The 15,822-nt window shown below is 43.5% G+C and overlaps 1 long non-coding RNA gene across 1 annotated transcript in view; it reads left to right on the top strand.

Annotated features, from left to right (window-relative positions):
• Positions 1–15,822, top strand: part of LOC146829453 (uncharacterized) — a 137,600-nt gene that overhangs the window by 48,671 nt on the left and 73,107 nt on the right. The window contains exon 2 of the long non-coding RNA XR_014961987.1: positions 4,810–4,856. This is a non-coding gene — a long non-coding RNA (uncharacterized LOC146829453). The remainder of the gene's footprint in view (positions 1–4,809; positions 4,857–15,822) is intronic.

The following is a 15,822-nucleotide window of genomic DNA, read 5'->3' on the forward strand; positions in this document are numbered from 1 at the left end:
ATCTATGATTAAGAAGTGAACTCCAAGGGGAGTTAGCTGACCTCTTGTGTGGCTACAGGGACCCAACAAAGTTCATGATGCCTTTTTCCTGATGTGCCCAGCTGACTATTAGCAACTGGAGATGGACTAGACCCTCCTGGTGGCCCCTTAGTTCATAAGTAGCCAAAAGGAGCTGAATCAAAAATTCAGAAAAGTTTGGACATAGAAAGTGCTTTAACTTCTAAGACCTCCAGAGCGTCAATCGGACCTTCCAGCAAATGTGTGTAATTTCAAAGTAGCTTCTTCTGATACAGCTTCATGCCTGTCCCACTGGAAGCGTTAGAGCTCCATAAAAATGACTCGAGCCTTGTTTAGAGTTTGGCAGACAGATAATCTGCCACAAACATGACAGATATTCCATGTACTATAATACATAAGACGGACAGGATATCTCTCACATTTGTGATGAATTAACTAGGGGTGGGCGGAATTTGCGTAATCGCGTTACGCAAATCTCCGCGAAACGGTAAAAAATCTCCGCGAACATGCTGAAATTCCGCGAACACGCGGAATTGCTTGTTCGCGATGCTTTTTTCCTGTTCACAGTTGCTGTTTGCGTGCTCGGGGAGAAATATCTCGCGAACACGCAGTTTGAGATCGCGAACAAGAAAAAATTTCGCGAAGTCGCGGAAAGCAGAATTTTGGACAATTTTGTGTTCTCCGCGGAACGCGAAATTACCGAAATTCCGCAAATTCCGCGAGCGGAACGGAATTTACCGCCCAGGCCTAGAATTAACCTATCTGCCAAACTGTAAATCAGGCCCTACCTCTGCGTGTAAAAATATTGATAGGGCGAAGACACAAAAAATATCCACCTGATTCGAGGATCTTGGCAGCTACAAAATTTCAATTTCAATTTATCCAACCCGACGGCTTCAGCAGGACCATGTCCTGAAGCTAACTGTTTTCGAGAGTACTTGAACGGATACAGGCTGCAACCTTACCCTGATAGATGATTTCAAATGTTATATGAGAGACAAAGTCAGAAGTTAAAATCTTTCACAGTGACAAACCAGCTTTGCGTATTCAATCTGTGCTCCATCATGGTAGGCCTGTAATCAAGTCTAGGTTCCAGTCACCGAACAGTCACTCCTGGTGCTTTAATGTTTCTTGGATAACAAAAAGATACACTGCTGACTAATACAATGTATTTAAGGAGTTTCCAGACACATAGCTGTGCAGTGAATATTTGTTTAAAACAAACATGCTCCGTGCTCTTTATAGGTGATGCAATCAAGTGATAAATTGTGATCATTTTAGAGTCGACGGGGTTTCAATGGCAATAAAAATGGCAGAATAATCATCAGGAATCAGGGAGATGCAACGAGCCCGAGAGAGTACTGAAAAAATAATAGGGAAATGGTGATCAGAGTGAGGCTAAGAAAAAAATAAGGGAGCTCATAGGCAATACTCATGAGATCAAACTTAGGAAAGGTAATGCCATTGCTAATGTAGGGGTCTCTGGTGCCAAGCCTCAGGAAAGGGAGGAGCGGAATGTCCTAAAGAACAAGCATTGATAAGAGCAGCTGTTTAACACCCTCAAATTGGGTGATATTGGTAAAGGAGAAAGTGTGCCGTAGTATGAGAGGCACTGACCTGAGCTACAAATATCCTGGATACCCATAGGGGCTCCAATCAGCCAGTAGAGGGAAGCACACTTGGGGTCTGGGTCTCAAGGTTGAGTGCCAGATTCCATCAGTGGGCTCGAATTAGCCTAAAAATGGAGATGCTGTATTAGAACCGGTAGCAAGGACTGGCAGCATTCAGTCCTCTTGAGAAAATGAGTTCTCAAAAGTTAGTTCTTTTTGCATTTGTCACCCCGAGTGGGATGGGTATGCTCGGACGTGAGTCCTGTGCTCTCCATGCCACTGGAATCAAGCTATCCTGGCTGAAGAGGGGTGAAACCCCGCAACCGGTCCTAGGATGCTTGTTTCTGGTCCAGGGAGGACCTGGCTTGGCAATTCGGGCTGGACTGTTCCCATGAGGCACAGGGTCAAGATTGATTTGCATATGGCTGGGTCTAAACTGGGGTGGCATGGTGAACAAAAGAATGATGGATTTAACCCAGATCTCTTGACTGGGGGTGAATGTTTTGATTTGTTCTGCATTCCGTCCATCAATAGTTCTTTTTAGATTCCAATGTCACTGGGCTCGAATTAGCCTAAAAATGGAGATGCTCTAATAGAACCGGTAACAAGGACTGGCAGCATTCAGTCCTCTTGAGAAAATGAGTTCTCAAAGGGAAGTGCCCATATTTTGCAGTGTTGATAGTGAGACCATGTACTATGCAAGGGGACTTAGTACAGGTCCATCATTGTCATAGTGTCTGTAAGAAAGGGATCTCCCTGGCCTACACATCTTGGACAAGGTATGTTGTATGCGTGCTTGACTGTGCTTTATGTAGGTTTATTTCCATGTCCATAAGAACAAGTACAATTGGGGAAAAGTGCTGGAAAAGTGAATTAATTTTATATCATACATTTTTCAGTAGTTTATCACAAATGGCATATGTGAATAGCAAAATCTTCAACCAAGACCCGCCATTACGTCCACCATCAACTCTCGCAACCACTTCTCGCCCCAGCAGATCGTGCTCAACTGGGCTCTGCTCACCACAGATGACGCATTCAGGACAATGAAGAGCATCCACTCAGGAGCACCATCGGGTCCTTGCCTGTACCACAGTGATGTCATCAGTGATGTCACTGACCATGTCATGAGTGATGTATAATGCAAGGTCATAAGCAGTGCATTGCAGGCCCGTAAGATATAGTTAGTTCAGGTGACTATAACTGATGAATTTCACTGGTTTTGCATGAGTGAAATCGGACGCTAACTATAACGTCCCTGTAACCTTTGCTTTTTTCAGTGAATTTCTAAGGTTTTTTAAATTCTATTTCCCAACTTTTTGTTACGTTCCAAGACTGCCTTCTACCTAGCTGTTTAGAACTCATCAATCTCTGACTATCATAAGCAGAGTCCCCGCAATCCTGAAAATATGCAAAAGTCATTCCACTATTAAAAAAGCTGTCATTAGATGCCTCCAGACTAGAGAATTACCATCTGATCTCTCTGCTTCCTTTCTTGGCTTAAATAATGGAATCCTATGTGAACACCACTCTAACTCAGTATCTGGACTCTTGCTCCAGACTGGATCCCTCTCAAAATGGCTTAAGGCTGTGACATAGCACAGAGTCAGTCTTATTTGCAGTTACTGAGCAACTTAGAGCATCCATGGATGAGGGTAGAATGTTGGCAATTATCCTGCTTGATCTCAGTGCTGCCTTCGACACATTCTCCAATGACATCCTGCTTTTCCGGTTGCAGGAAATGGGCATCACCGGCAAAGCCCTCGCCTGGTTCACATCGTTCCTGACCAACAGGTCCCTTCAAGTCATTGCCCCTCCCTTCCACTCTCAGATGCATTTGTTATGCTGCTGTGTCCACCGGGGGTCGGCACTGAGCCCGACCCTGTTCAATGTTTATATTCGTCCGCTGGCTTTGCTGGCCAAAGCCTACAACATCTCTCTGGTGTCATATGCGGATGACACACAGCTAATACTGTCCTTTACCAAGAACCCTGGCCTGGATGACACTAAATTCAGGAGGACCTGACCGCCATCGCAGCCTGGATAGAGGCTAACTGTCTCCAGTTGAACTCCACTAAATCTGAGATCCTCATACTAGGTACAGACTCACACCTTTGGAGCAGCAACTGGTGGCCTCGGAAGCAGGGCGCACCCCCCCTGCCTAAAGCCATCTTATAAACTCTAGGCATTTGAGTTGACAGTGCCCTTTCTTTTGAGGACCACGCCAAGTCCGTGGCAGGGACCTGTTTTGGTTTGCTGTGTGACCTTAAACCCATACTGTTTCTTTTTACCCCCCATACCCGCCAACTGGTTGTCTAAGCTATGGCTTTGGCCATGCTGGACTGTTGCAAAGGTCTGCTGCGTGGATCCAATAAATCTGTGATTAAAAGGCTGCAGCGCACTATGAATGTGGCAGCTCACACGGTGTTTGCCCTACCTAGGCACTGTTTGGTCTTCGCATTCTGCGTCCTCTTCACTGTCTGCCTATGGAGCAAAGAATCCTTTTTAAAGCACTTTGCTTTACGCATAAAATTCTTGCAGGCTCAGGTCTAGCAATCCTAAGCGATCTTTGCCATCTTTACATCCCGATGTGTGTCATATGCACGGCCTACCTCCATCTGGCATGAGTCCCTCTGTTCCATAGAACTAGAGCAGGGGGATATTCATTCAAGGTACTTGCACCGACTCTATGGAATTCTCTACCACTTTCCATCAGAAACATCCCTAACTCTCTATCCTTTAGAAGAGCGGTGAAGACCTGGCTTTTTCAATGATCAGTAGCTTTCTGTCAGGTCTGTACCTCCAACTAGGAAGTACCCGCACAGGAGCAGAATGACGCTAAGTTCCAATGCCCTTCTCAGAACTGTTCCTGCTAGGTTAATTTAGCATTCCGTTACAGGTAAGTTCTGAGGGGGGAAAGGGGTTGGGACAGAGAAGAGACAGCTCCAAACTCCGCCTGCTCTGCTTCGTCGTCTTCTTCTCTTCACTCGGTCAAGGCTAATAAATACACATTTATCAATTGCTGTCAAATACCTTGTACCTTCTTATTTTAGATTAAGGATTACTTATCTTACCAGGACGGTGTTTGGAACTTGCCCCTCTTCTTACTTCTTAGTACATTATATGTATGGGTTAGAGAAGTCTTCACTCAGCTCACTGCTTTCTTTGTTTTTCCTTTTAGATTTCTTCAGCTCCGAATTCTGCACTATGATGGAAGAGAGAGATTTGGTGAGTATGGTTTCTTTATATCTAATAATGTATGTGTGTTCTTTTCTTTCCATTCTACCAATTCTACTCACTGTGATGAGCTAGGTGGAACCTGACATTTAGTGACTAGAACATTTTAGTTCCTTCGTTAAGTTTGCAGGCTCAGTATCACCAGCAACTATGTTGCCTTACTGGAAATCAGGAATATTTTGTTTATTCTTTTGGGCAGCAGAGGGCGCTACGTGAATGTGCCAGTAATTCTTTTATTAAATGTATGGTTCGGTTTTATGCCTATGTTCTGGGAACCCTCTTGGTTAGCGGTTCTTTTAAAGAGAGAGAGTGCTCTCAAAAATATTCAGGCAATGAGGTGTTTATAGAGAAGGCGCCTGCAGAAAGGCTCATGTCTCTTTCCTTATTTACACATGAGGTCGCTTCACATACCTCAGAATGATTCCGAACATGCGTCTATTGTTTGATCTAAATTTTCATATTAATCGCTACCCGGAGATAGTAGTGATGCTTTTGATGAATTTATCTCCCAAGCTTTAGATACACTGCGAGCGCGCCACGGAAGGCTCCACTAGACGCGCTCGTGTATTTCTGTCAGTTTTTTAACATTTGGTTTATTGACGGCTCAAATGATTGTGGAGCCAGTGAATTTTCTACTCTACTACCGATTACAGTGCTGCGTGTAGAATGCTCACGCACGCCCTGTCAAATTCAGAAGAGGCTTCCTTTAACAAATGTCATTTGATTAGAGGAATGCCTAAAACTTCAGTAGAATTCTTTTAGAGTGTTTAATCTTTTCCTTCAGAAAATATTCCACACAGAAACTTTTCTTATTTAATAATTCAAGAATAAATGTGCTAACCTGGTTCTGAGAGTGTAAGTAGACCGGCGAAACTAACCCCGTTAATTCGCGACTACCCTGAATGACTTCCACGACGCTTGGGTAACAGGTGCTCTTCCAGTGAATTCTTTGGTGAAGTGCGCAGTGGAATGTTGAAGCACACTTCTTAGGCAGTTAATGCTTGAAAGACTAGACTGCTAAACAGCGGTGTGCTGTAGCAGGTTCAGGATGTTTGGCAGCCATGTTGGAATTCCTGCGGTGCCAACAAGCACTCCAACTAAAAGGATTGCTTGCTCTTGGGTGCTTTTGCAGCGGGAAAATCGTAACCACAATGGAAGTAGAGGGAGGAAACCTCCCGTGATTCCTGACACTTTCTCTCCCACTCTCACTTCTGGCATTTAGCGCTGGGACGTCCCTTTGCCGGGACAGCTATGAACTTTACAAAGATAACATAACTATAACGTCGCTGTAACCTTTGTTTTTTTCTGTGAATTTCTAAGCTTTTTGAAATGCTAACTCCCTACTATAACCTACCTGTAACCTTTGTTTTTTATTTTGACTAGTAATCGCACTTGCAGAGTGGTAGAGAAAAGGGGTTTGGGCCTCGAGCCAGCTCTTATGAATCCCGCTCTGTAGGATGTACAGAAGGTACCGGGATTGCATCTTGGCCCCTAAGGTCCCTCAGGAGTAAAGTGGACTTCACCCCCCAATCAGTAGTGCGCCACGAGCTGCATTTGCAGAGTAGTGGAGAAAGAGGGTATGTCCTACAAACACCACTTACCAGCCCCGCTGTGTGGGACTTACTGGAGGCAACAGGAGGGGTATGTGGCCCAACTACCCCTCCTGTTACTTCTAGTAAGACCCACACAGCGGGTTTGCTGAGATATCGTAGGAGACCATGTCCCCTTTCTCCATCTCTCTGCAGATGCACCTCAGCTATTAAGGGTCCTTCAGGGCCAACTACCCCTCCTGTTACCTCCATCAAGTCCCACTCAGTGGGTTTGCTGAGAGGTTTATGCTGGCTACACCCCCTTTCTCCATCACTCTGCAAACGCATCTCCTGGCACACGAGGATGAAGTCCCCTTGGCCCCTGAGGGTCCTTGGGGACCAACCAGCCCACCTGTACCTCAAGTAGGACCCACACACCTGGATTGCTGAGAGGTCATCAGAGGCCACTCCCCCTTTCTCCACCACTCTGAAGTGGGATGAAGTCCACTTTAGTCCTGAGGCCCTCAGGAGGAAAGGGGCCTCATCCTCCCTCCAGCAGTGCGCCAAGAGGCATGTTTGCAGTGTGGTGGAGAAAGGGGGCATTGCCTTTGACCACCTCTCAGCAATCCCACTGTGTGGGGCTAACTGGAGATAACAGGAGGTCTCCTTGGCCCCTAAGGACCCTCAACAGCCAAGTTGATGTGATCCTTCAACCAGGAGCGCTCCAGGCAGTTCGTATGCAGAGTATTAGAGTAAGGGGTTGGGGCCTTGCGATTTGTAGCTTTTAAAAAAAAAAAAAAAAAAAATTTTTAAAAGGGAGCTGCATGGTCCCTCCTTCTCTTAACCTTTCTGGGCCCCGGGGCCTGACTCTTTTTTTATATTTTTTTTTTAAAGGAAGGGGGCCACACGGCCCCCCTCTTGAGGCCAATTTCGGGCCCGGAGACCCCATCCCCCTGGTCCGGCCATTTATACAAAAAATCCTAACAGGAAGTGGGGCTGAGCGGCTTCCCTCCAGGACCATTTTGACCATTTTGGCCCTAGGAAACTCACCCTTTGTGGCATGACCATCTTGTTGGGGACGAAGGGGGAGCCTGAAGGTCCCTGCAAGACTTGGCATTGCTTTTTCCACCCAGGGAGTTCCTAAGATGCAGCTCCCTGGGTGTAAAAATCAAGGTGTGCTCTGCATAATGCTCTCAGTTGCTCAAAGCAGAGAAAACCTTTTTCTATGGGATGGTGGGAGCAGTGCTCACGCCATCCCATATCCCATAGCAAACTGCAATGTTCCAGTGGTGTGCACACTGGGACATTGCTGGAGCTGGCCCCTCCAATCTCGTATATAAATAGCCCTGGGGAGGTGGTTGTCCAGGGGTCTGGTGGCAGCAAAAACTCCCTATAATATGTATTTGTATCCCAGGGAGGTGGTGGTCCCCGGAGCTGCATGAGTGGGCAGGAACCTCGCCACTCAGCATTATTTAATTATTTCAGCCCCGAGGAGGTAGTGGTCCCTGGGGATATTTTTTTAAAAATATTAATATGCCTGTGCCCTGGGGAGATGGCAGTCCCTGGGTCAGGGGGGCCCGTGAGGCACCACCATACATTAGCTCCAGGGAGGGTGCAGTCCCCAGGGCAGGGGGGTCTGTGAAGCCCTCTCCATATTGTTTTAATTTGCCCAGAGGAGGTGGCGGTCCCCGGGGCAGTTGGGATCCAGGAGGCCCCCCACACATAAGACAGATTAGCCCTGGGGTGACTGTCCTCAGGGCTGGGGGAAGGCCCATTTAGCCCGCCCACGTTAATAATAATAGCTCTAGGTGGGGTGGTCCCAGGGGCTTTAATAAGCCCTATGTTATGTTAGGAATTTTTTAACGCCCGCAAATACCAAAGGTGTCTTGGCGCTGTCAGAAGAGGCAGGTGAGTAGAGACTTAGATGTTAAATAGCCAGGTTTGCTAAACAATGTTAATGAAGGAATAGCTCTGAGGTGGGGTGGGAGGCTGTCCCAGAGTTTGATAGTGTTGGGAATTAGACCTCTACTGCCCCATTGCCTCTTTTTAAATGTCTCAGCAAATAATATATTGGCATTGGCCAGTCTGAGTTCTCTGTTGGGCTTGTATCTCTTGAAAGCCGTCTGTGGTATTTCAACCAGGATACAGATGAATCTTAATAGAAGTTGTTTATTGGTTACATGGATGAGGAGCCAGCCTGAAGGCAGCTAGCTCCAACCAACTCCCAACACAAGAATGAATCTTAACATTCCACAGTTACTAAGCATAACATTATCTTCTTAAAGAGGACACCACATAGAAAGTATGCATTGATAATGCAACCTAATATGTAAAAACAACTAGTTACTACATTACCTTCCCTTCCTCTAACAGAAACAAAAAAAACCAAAAAAACAAAAAAAATATAATATAAAAACAACAGGTATAAAACATTCATTCCCTAAACCTTATTGGTTTGGTGATAACACGGGACGATTTTCTAACTTCGCTAGTATCTGAATTATTACTAACATGAGTATTAGTAACAGGATTTCAGAGGAGGAAAGGACTTTGGCTACTTTACTCAAATTCCACCAGCATCCACCCTCAACCTGAATGGCATTTCCAACGATTTTGATCACTTTAATAGGAGGACCATATTTACTCTCACCTTTGTTAACATGAAAAGATTTTTGAATTTTCACAATATCACCAACACTCAACAAGGTAACTCTTGAACCCCTTTTCGAGTCAAAACTGTTTTTCTGTTTGACTTGAGTTTGAGTGACACTTTCCTTAACGTGAGACATCAATTTGTTGACATCAGAAACACTGTTGATCCATTTAGACATCCACCCAGGACGAAACAGAGTATTGGGCTTCCTCCCCCTCATCAACTCAAAAGACACCCTTGTGGAAGAATGAGGGGTCGTCCTATAAAACCAAATCATGCTGTTGAGAGAATTAACTACATCCTGATTGTTGGCTTTAGCCCATTTCACGCAGTCACCAATGACTCGATTCATCCTCTCCACAAGACCATTTCCTTGTGGATGATATAAAGAACTCTTAATGTGCTTTACAGGTAGATAAAAACAATTCATATTCCTTACTTACGAACTGTTTCCCATTGTCAGAAATAAGAACTTCCGGGAAACCCTCCCTTGCCCAAATTTCACTTAAGAAAGAGACAATAGACTTAGTGTCTGCACCTCTAACTAATTTAAATTCGGGCCACTTGGAAGCATAGTCAATTGAAATTAAAATAAATCTGGAATTTCCACTAGGAGTCATGTAGGGTTCCATGATGTCAATACCTATTTTCGACCAGGGGCGGTCAGGGCAATCGACCGGATAGAGGGGAGGAACAAAAGTTTTAAGGGACTTGTCAGATGTTTTGCAATAACACAATCACAAACAAACTCTTCAATCTCAGAGTCCATTCCAGGCCACCAAAATGTGTCGCGAATGCGACGCTTAGTAAAAGAAACTCCCAGATGACCCTCATGGGCTCTAGTAATGATCCCTTTCCTAAACACAAGAGGTGGGATTATTTTATCACTACGTAACAAAATCCCATCCTCAAGAGAGATCTCTTCTGCAACCTTAACAAAAGGTTGGAGTGTAGGAGAAAGAACTTTTTCCCTAGGCCAACCGCATCTAACAAACTTACATACATCTTGGAGCACACAATCATTTTCAAAACATTTCCTCCACTCTTCTTCTGAACAAAATTTCAATTCAGGAATATCAACCCCAGCCACTAAACAATCTTCGTAATTTTTGTCAATTAACTCAGCAAAAGAGATGTCATCATTATCATCATGAGGGTTGTTACTAGGAAAGCGAGAAAGAAAATCCGCCCTTCCATTCTTCCCTCCCACAATATGTTTGATATCAAATTGATATTGAAGTAATCTTGTAACAATTCTCATTATTCTAGGAGTACAGCATTTAGTAAGGCAACCTCCTAAAATGTTAACTAAAGGTATATGATCTGTCTGGAGAACAAAACGTTTTCCCCACACATATGGCCTGAACTTATCAATAGCCCATGCACAAGCCAAAAGTTCCCTTTCGATCACAGAATATTGCAATTCTGGAGATCTTAATACCCTAGACACAAAGCCAATGGTTCTTTCTACTCCATCCTCATCTTGCGTCAAAGTTGCACCTAAACCCACTTGACTGGCATCTACCGTCAAGCAACACGGAAGGCTTGGATCGAAAGGTTTAAGTATGCATCCCTTTCCTAAGAGACTTTTGACTTCTCGAAAAGCTGACTCATACTCACCATTCCAAACAAACTTGACCCCTTTCTTGAGAATATTGCTGATAGGACGAACAATTGTGGCATAATGAGGAATGAACCTCGAGTAATACTCACACAACCCAAGAAGCGATTTGACTCCAGTCTTATCAGTGGGGACTGAAGCATTAGAAATAGCTTCAAGAAGCCCAGGTCTGGGTTTGACTCCATCTTTATTGACAACATGACCTAAATATTCGACTTCTGTGCAAAAACATTTGCACTTCTCCAACTTTAAAACAATCCCATGTTCTTGGAATAAGCCTAAGACCTTGTTTAATATAAGTTCATGAGATGACGAATCTTTGGCAAAAACAAGAACATCATCCTGAAATACCAATACTCCATCAACCCCTTTAAGAATGTTGTTCATGACACGTTGAAACACCGACGCGGCCGACGCTAAGCCGAACGGCATGCGTCGATATTGAAACGTTCCCAAGGGAGAAACGAAAGCAGTCAGATGACGCAATTCAGGATGTAATTCGACCTGATGGTACGCGCTTGCCAAATCAAGTTTAGAAAATATTTTTGCACCCTTTGTAGATGCAAACAAATCGTGGATTTTTGGAAGGGGATGTGAGTCAACCCAGATCTCTTTATTTAGGGATCTCAAGTCCACACATACCCTGAGTTGGCCACACCTTTTCCTGGCCACGACCAAAGGTGAAAGTCAAAGAGAAGATTCTATTGGTTCAATGACTCCTTTTTCACATAGCTGTAGAATTTCCTTTTCTAAATCTTCTCTAACGCTATAAGGTACTCCCCTAAGTTTGTGCTTGACTGGTGAAGCTCCTTCTTTTATTATGATTCTATATTTGAATCATTTTATCTTCCCTAAAGTTGGACTAAATACATCTTATCTTTGAGGGTCTGTACTTCATCCGGACATCCAACAACCAAAACTTGTTCTTTTCTTCCCGGTTTGAGTATCATACCGAAGAGTCCTTGGTGGAACCACCCTAAAATGTTGAGTCCTTTCACCGCAACATAAATTTTACCTTTTATCCTTCTACCTTTGAAAGACTTTTCTTCCTCAAAGAAACCTAACAAATCAATTTTCCTGCCCTCATAGGATACTGGTGAACGGTCAGGCGGAAGAAGAGGTAGGTTCCCCTCCCATGTTTCTTCAAAAAGCCTTTGGGTAATCATTGTTATCTTTGCGCCTGAGTCAACCAACAATTTAACACACTTATCACCCACACTTATATCCACAATAGGGTCTATACAATCTTTAGGATCACCTTCATTAACTACATGATAGTTAGTATCAGACACAACTGAAACAACTTCAGAATCTGAGGAAGACTCAGAATCGACCATACATACTGTTGGTTTTTTGAATTTCTTTTGGTTTTTTAGCTTTAAACAAACATTAGCAAAATGACCTATTTTCTTCCAATAGTTACATGTGACGTTTGATGCTGGGCACCGTGAACCTTTGGGATGAATAGAATAACCACACCTCATGCATGATGTCACTTCATTTCTATTTGATGCAGTGTTCTTATCAGGTCTTCCCGAGGCAGATGCACTTCCTTTCGAGGATTTCAATCCCTTTGACGATGATTTGTTGGAGTTTAAACTGTTCGGCATTTACAGGCTCAGTAACTTTCTCCTCCAACTCCTTTAGAGATACCATAGATATTTCAATGCTTTTTGCTAGTTTTATGGTTTCGTCCAAGGTCGGATCACCCATGGTTAACAACTTTTGTCTGATATTTTTGTCCTTACAGTGGCATACAAATTGGTCCCTAATGAGCTGTTCGGTAAAGTTCTCAAATTTACAATCAGCCGCTAATCTCCGTAGCACAGAAATATAGGAATCTATGTCTTCACCTTCAGATTGTTTTCTTTTAAAAAACTTGTGCCTGAATATCATAAGGCTTGGTAGTTTATCAAAACGTGTTTTGAGTTTTAGAACACTTTCTAGGTAGACATCATTGAGAGCAGGACCCTCTTGAGGTAAGTCTTGTAGATGTTTAAAAATTGATCTGCCCTCAAAGCCTAGAGAATGCAAAAGAAGATATTTTTTCCTTTCGGCATTGAATCTGGAAGCTCCTATTGCGCCTAAGTAAGATTCAAAAGCGTTGTGCCAAATTTCCCACCTAATTGTTGGCTCACCTGGTGTCTCAAGAAAAGAAGGAGGAGGATTTACAGATTGTAAGGTACACATTATGATATAAAAGAGTAATAATTCCTATTATGCAAAGTGAATGGCACAATGTACACAACGTTATTTGACTGTAAGACACTAATGAAGAAACTATTCAATGTGTTGCAAAAGTGTTGTGAGATTTAACAAACATAAACTTTCTGCATTTTATGAAGTAAAGTTACAATGACAGGTATAATTGTGCACACAATAGGTTGTGCGCATCAGCGTTTTGATAATGTCACTTTAGCAGGGTTGTCCATGTAACCAGCTCGTCACCAGTAAAATGAAGTAATTCAACCAGGATACAGATGAATCTTAATAGAAGTTGTTTATTGGTTACATGGATGAGGAGCCAGCCTGAAGGCAGCTAGCTCCAACCAACTCCCAAGAGAAGAATGAATCTTAACAGTCCACAGTTACTAAGCATAACATTATCTTCTTAAAGAGGACACCACATAGAAAGTATGCATTGATAATGCAACCTAATATGTAAAAACAACTAGTTACTACACCGTCCTGAAGAATTCTGGGCCTGAGTTATGCAGTCCTTTGTGGGCCAAGCAGAGGACTTTAAACTTGGCCCAGCTGCGCATGGGAAGCCAGTGCAGTTTGCAAAGTCCCTGCTTGATGGTATGGGATTGAGGAAAATTTAAAATCCATCTTGCTGCAGCATTTTAGACTAATTGTAGTCGACTCATATCTTTTTCTAAAACGGTTAGATAGAAACTATTACAATAGTCCATCCTGGGAAGTACAAGCAGGGTTTTTCTTTGACTGTCTGGAATTAAAGGAAGATTTTTTATCATTTTAATGATATTATAAGCTGTGGATGTGACAGATGATATTTGCGCGCTCCTATTTAGGTTGTCTTCAATGATGATTCCCAAATTCTTTACTTTGGTGACCGGGCGAGGTGGTTGTGGCAGATTTTCAGGCCACAAGTTGGTGGACCAAGCCGGGTAAATCTCAGTTTTCCCTTCGTTAAGCTTAAGGCAATGCCCAATTATCCAGCCACTGATTGCATTGATGCAATTACAGCATCTTAGGGGGGCTGACATGTCATTATGAGCTGCTGTAATTATTAGCTGGGTGTCATCAGCATACGAAGTTACCTCCAGATTGAAACTTCTTATGAGTGGGGCCAGTGCAGCTACATAAACATTAAAAAGTGTGGGGCTAAGGGACGACTCCTGCGGGACTCTACAAGCAGTGAGTAGGGTGGGATGTTGAAGTTCTCTAACATTACTATTTGAGCTCTGTCTCTGAGAAAGGAAGAGAGAAGGTTGAGCGCGACCCCCTTAACTCCTATTTTACTTAGACAGCCCATAAGAGTGGTATGATCAACAGTATCAAAGACAGCAGATAAGTCCAGTAAAATCATAACTGCTAAACCTCCGCCATCGACTGCCTTCCTCACTTCTTCCATTGCCTTGATGAAGGCGGTGTCTGTACTGTGCCCTGGTCGGAAACCATACAGGTGGAGTCCAAGAACTGATTGTCAAAAATTTATTTAGACAGTTCTAGATTTATAATCTCACAGATTTTAGCAGGCAGAGGTAGTCGAGTGATATGACACTAGTTGGCAGTGTTGTTAACCTTTAAATTGGACTTTTTTAGGAGTGGAAGGATAGAGGCCTGTTTCCAGGCAGAGGGGATTGTCCCTGTGGCAGACATGATATTAAAGACCAGCTTCAAGATATTTACTGGGCAAGGGTCAAAAGGGGAGCCTGATTTGTATTGTAGAAGTAGGGAACTTACTTGATGTGGTGTAGTGTCAGAAAAGTGTATGAAAGAACAGTCACCTAATGTTCCAAGTAAGGGCTACAGGAGGATGAGGGTCCTCCTTGTTGAAGTTCTCTTTGAAGGCAGTAGCAACGGAATCAAAAAATTATTGGTTATCAGCAGGATAGGTTTTGTTTAAGACAGTTGTTAGTCTCTATAAACAACTTGAAAAAGTTATTTCAATGAATTAGAGGCCCTGTCGATTGCCTGGGCAAAATAGGTACTCTTCTCCTTTTTTATAAGATCTTTCTATGAGGTTAAGGCCTTCTGGTATAATAATCTCATTTAGGGGCATATTATCAAGAAACAGAGTTAAAATTATTGCCGCTTTAGCAGCAGAAAATTGCCGCTAGAGCAGCGATAATGGGCTTGATAATATGCCCTTGAGAATTCCCATAGAAGCCCATGTTTTGGTGACAATATGGACTTCTATGGGAATTCTCCAGGGCATATTATCAAGCCCATTATCGCCGCTTTAGCGGGAGTTTTCTGCCACTAAAGCGGCGTTAATTTTAACTCCATATGCCCCCTGGTTATTATAGTTTTTTCTCCAGATCCTTTCTTGCCTTCAGCAGGCTTTTTTTTCAAGCCCAAAGGCTTCTGAGAACCAAGGGGTTGTAGGTTCCTTCCTAGAGGAGCGCTGGTTTTTGGTGGCCAATATCTCCTTGAAGTTGTCAGACAACCAGTTTGTATAGGATGTGGCCACTGACTCAGCCTCTGCATGTAGGGGAGGGTAGTGCTCAGCTAAGGACTGTTCCAAAGTAGCAGAGTTTATTTTATCCAGTCTTTATAGCTGGTTGCTGGTCTGTTCTACCTAAGCTGCCGAGCATTAAGGCTGATCAGACCAGATCACCAGAAGGATACTTATGATTTTTAAAGATGGATCATTAGAGAAGAGGCCGTCTAATGTATGACCAGATAAGTGTGTAGGCTGCTTAACTAACTGTTCTAGTCCTAAAGAATCACCAATATCAAGGAGATTGGCTGTATGCTTATCATCTGAGGCCTCCAGGTAAAAGTTGAAGTCACCTAGGATGGTGAAGAATTTTGAAAGAAGACTGCTCTCCGCTAAAACTTGGACAGTATGGCAAAAAGTATTTTTATTGCCTCCCGGGGGCTTATAAAGAAGGATTCCAGAGAAAAGGACTTGGCCGTCCCTAGCAATTTTGAACTGGACTGCCTTGAGGGCTTCAATAGTCA

The sequence above is a fragment of the Triturus cristatus genome, chromosome 5_2 (genome assembly GCF_964204655.1).
Source record: "Triturus cristatus chromosome 5_2, aTriCri1.1, whole genome shotgun sequence".
NCBI lineage: Eukaryota > Metazoa > Chordata > Amphibia > Caudata > Salamandridae > Triturus > Triturus cristatus.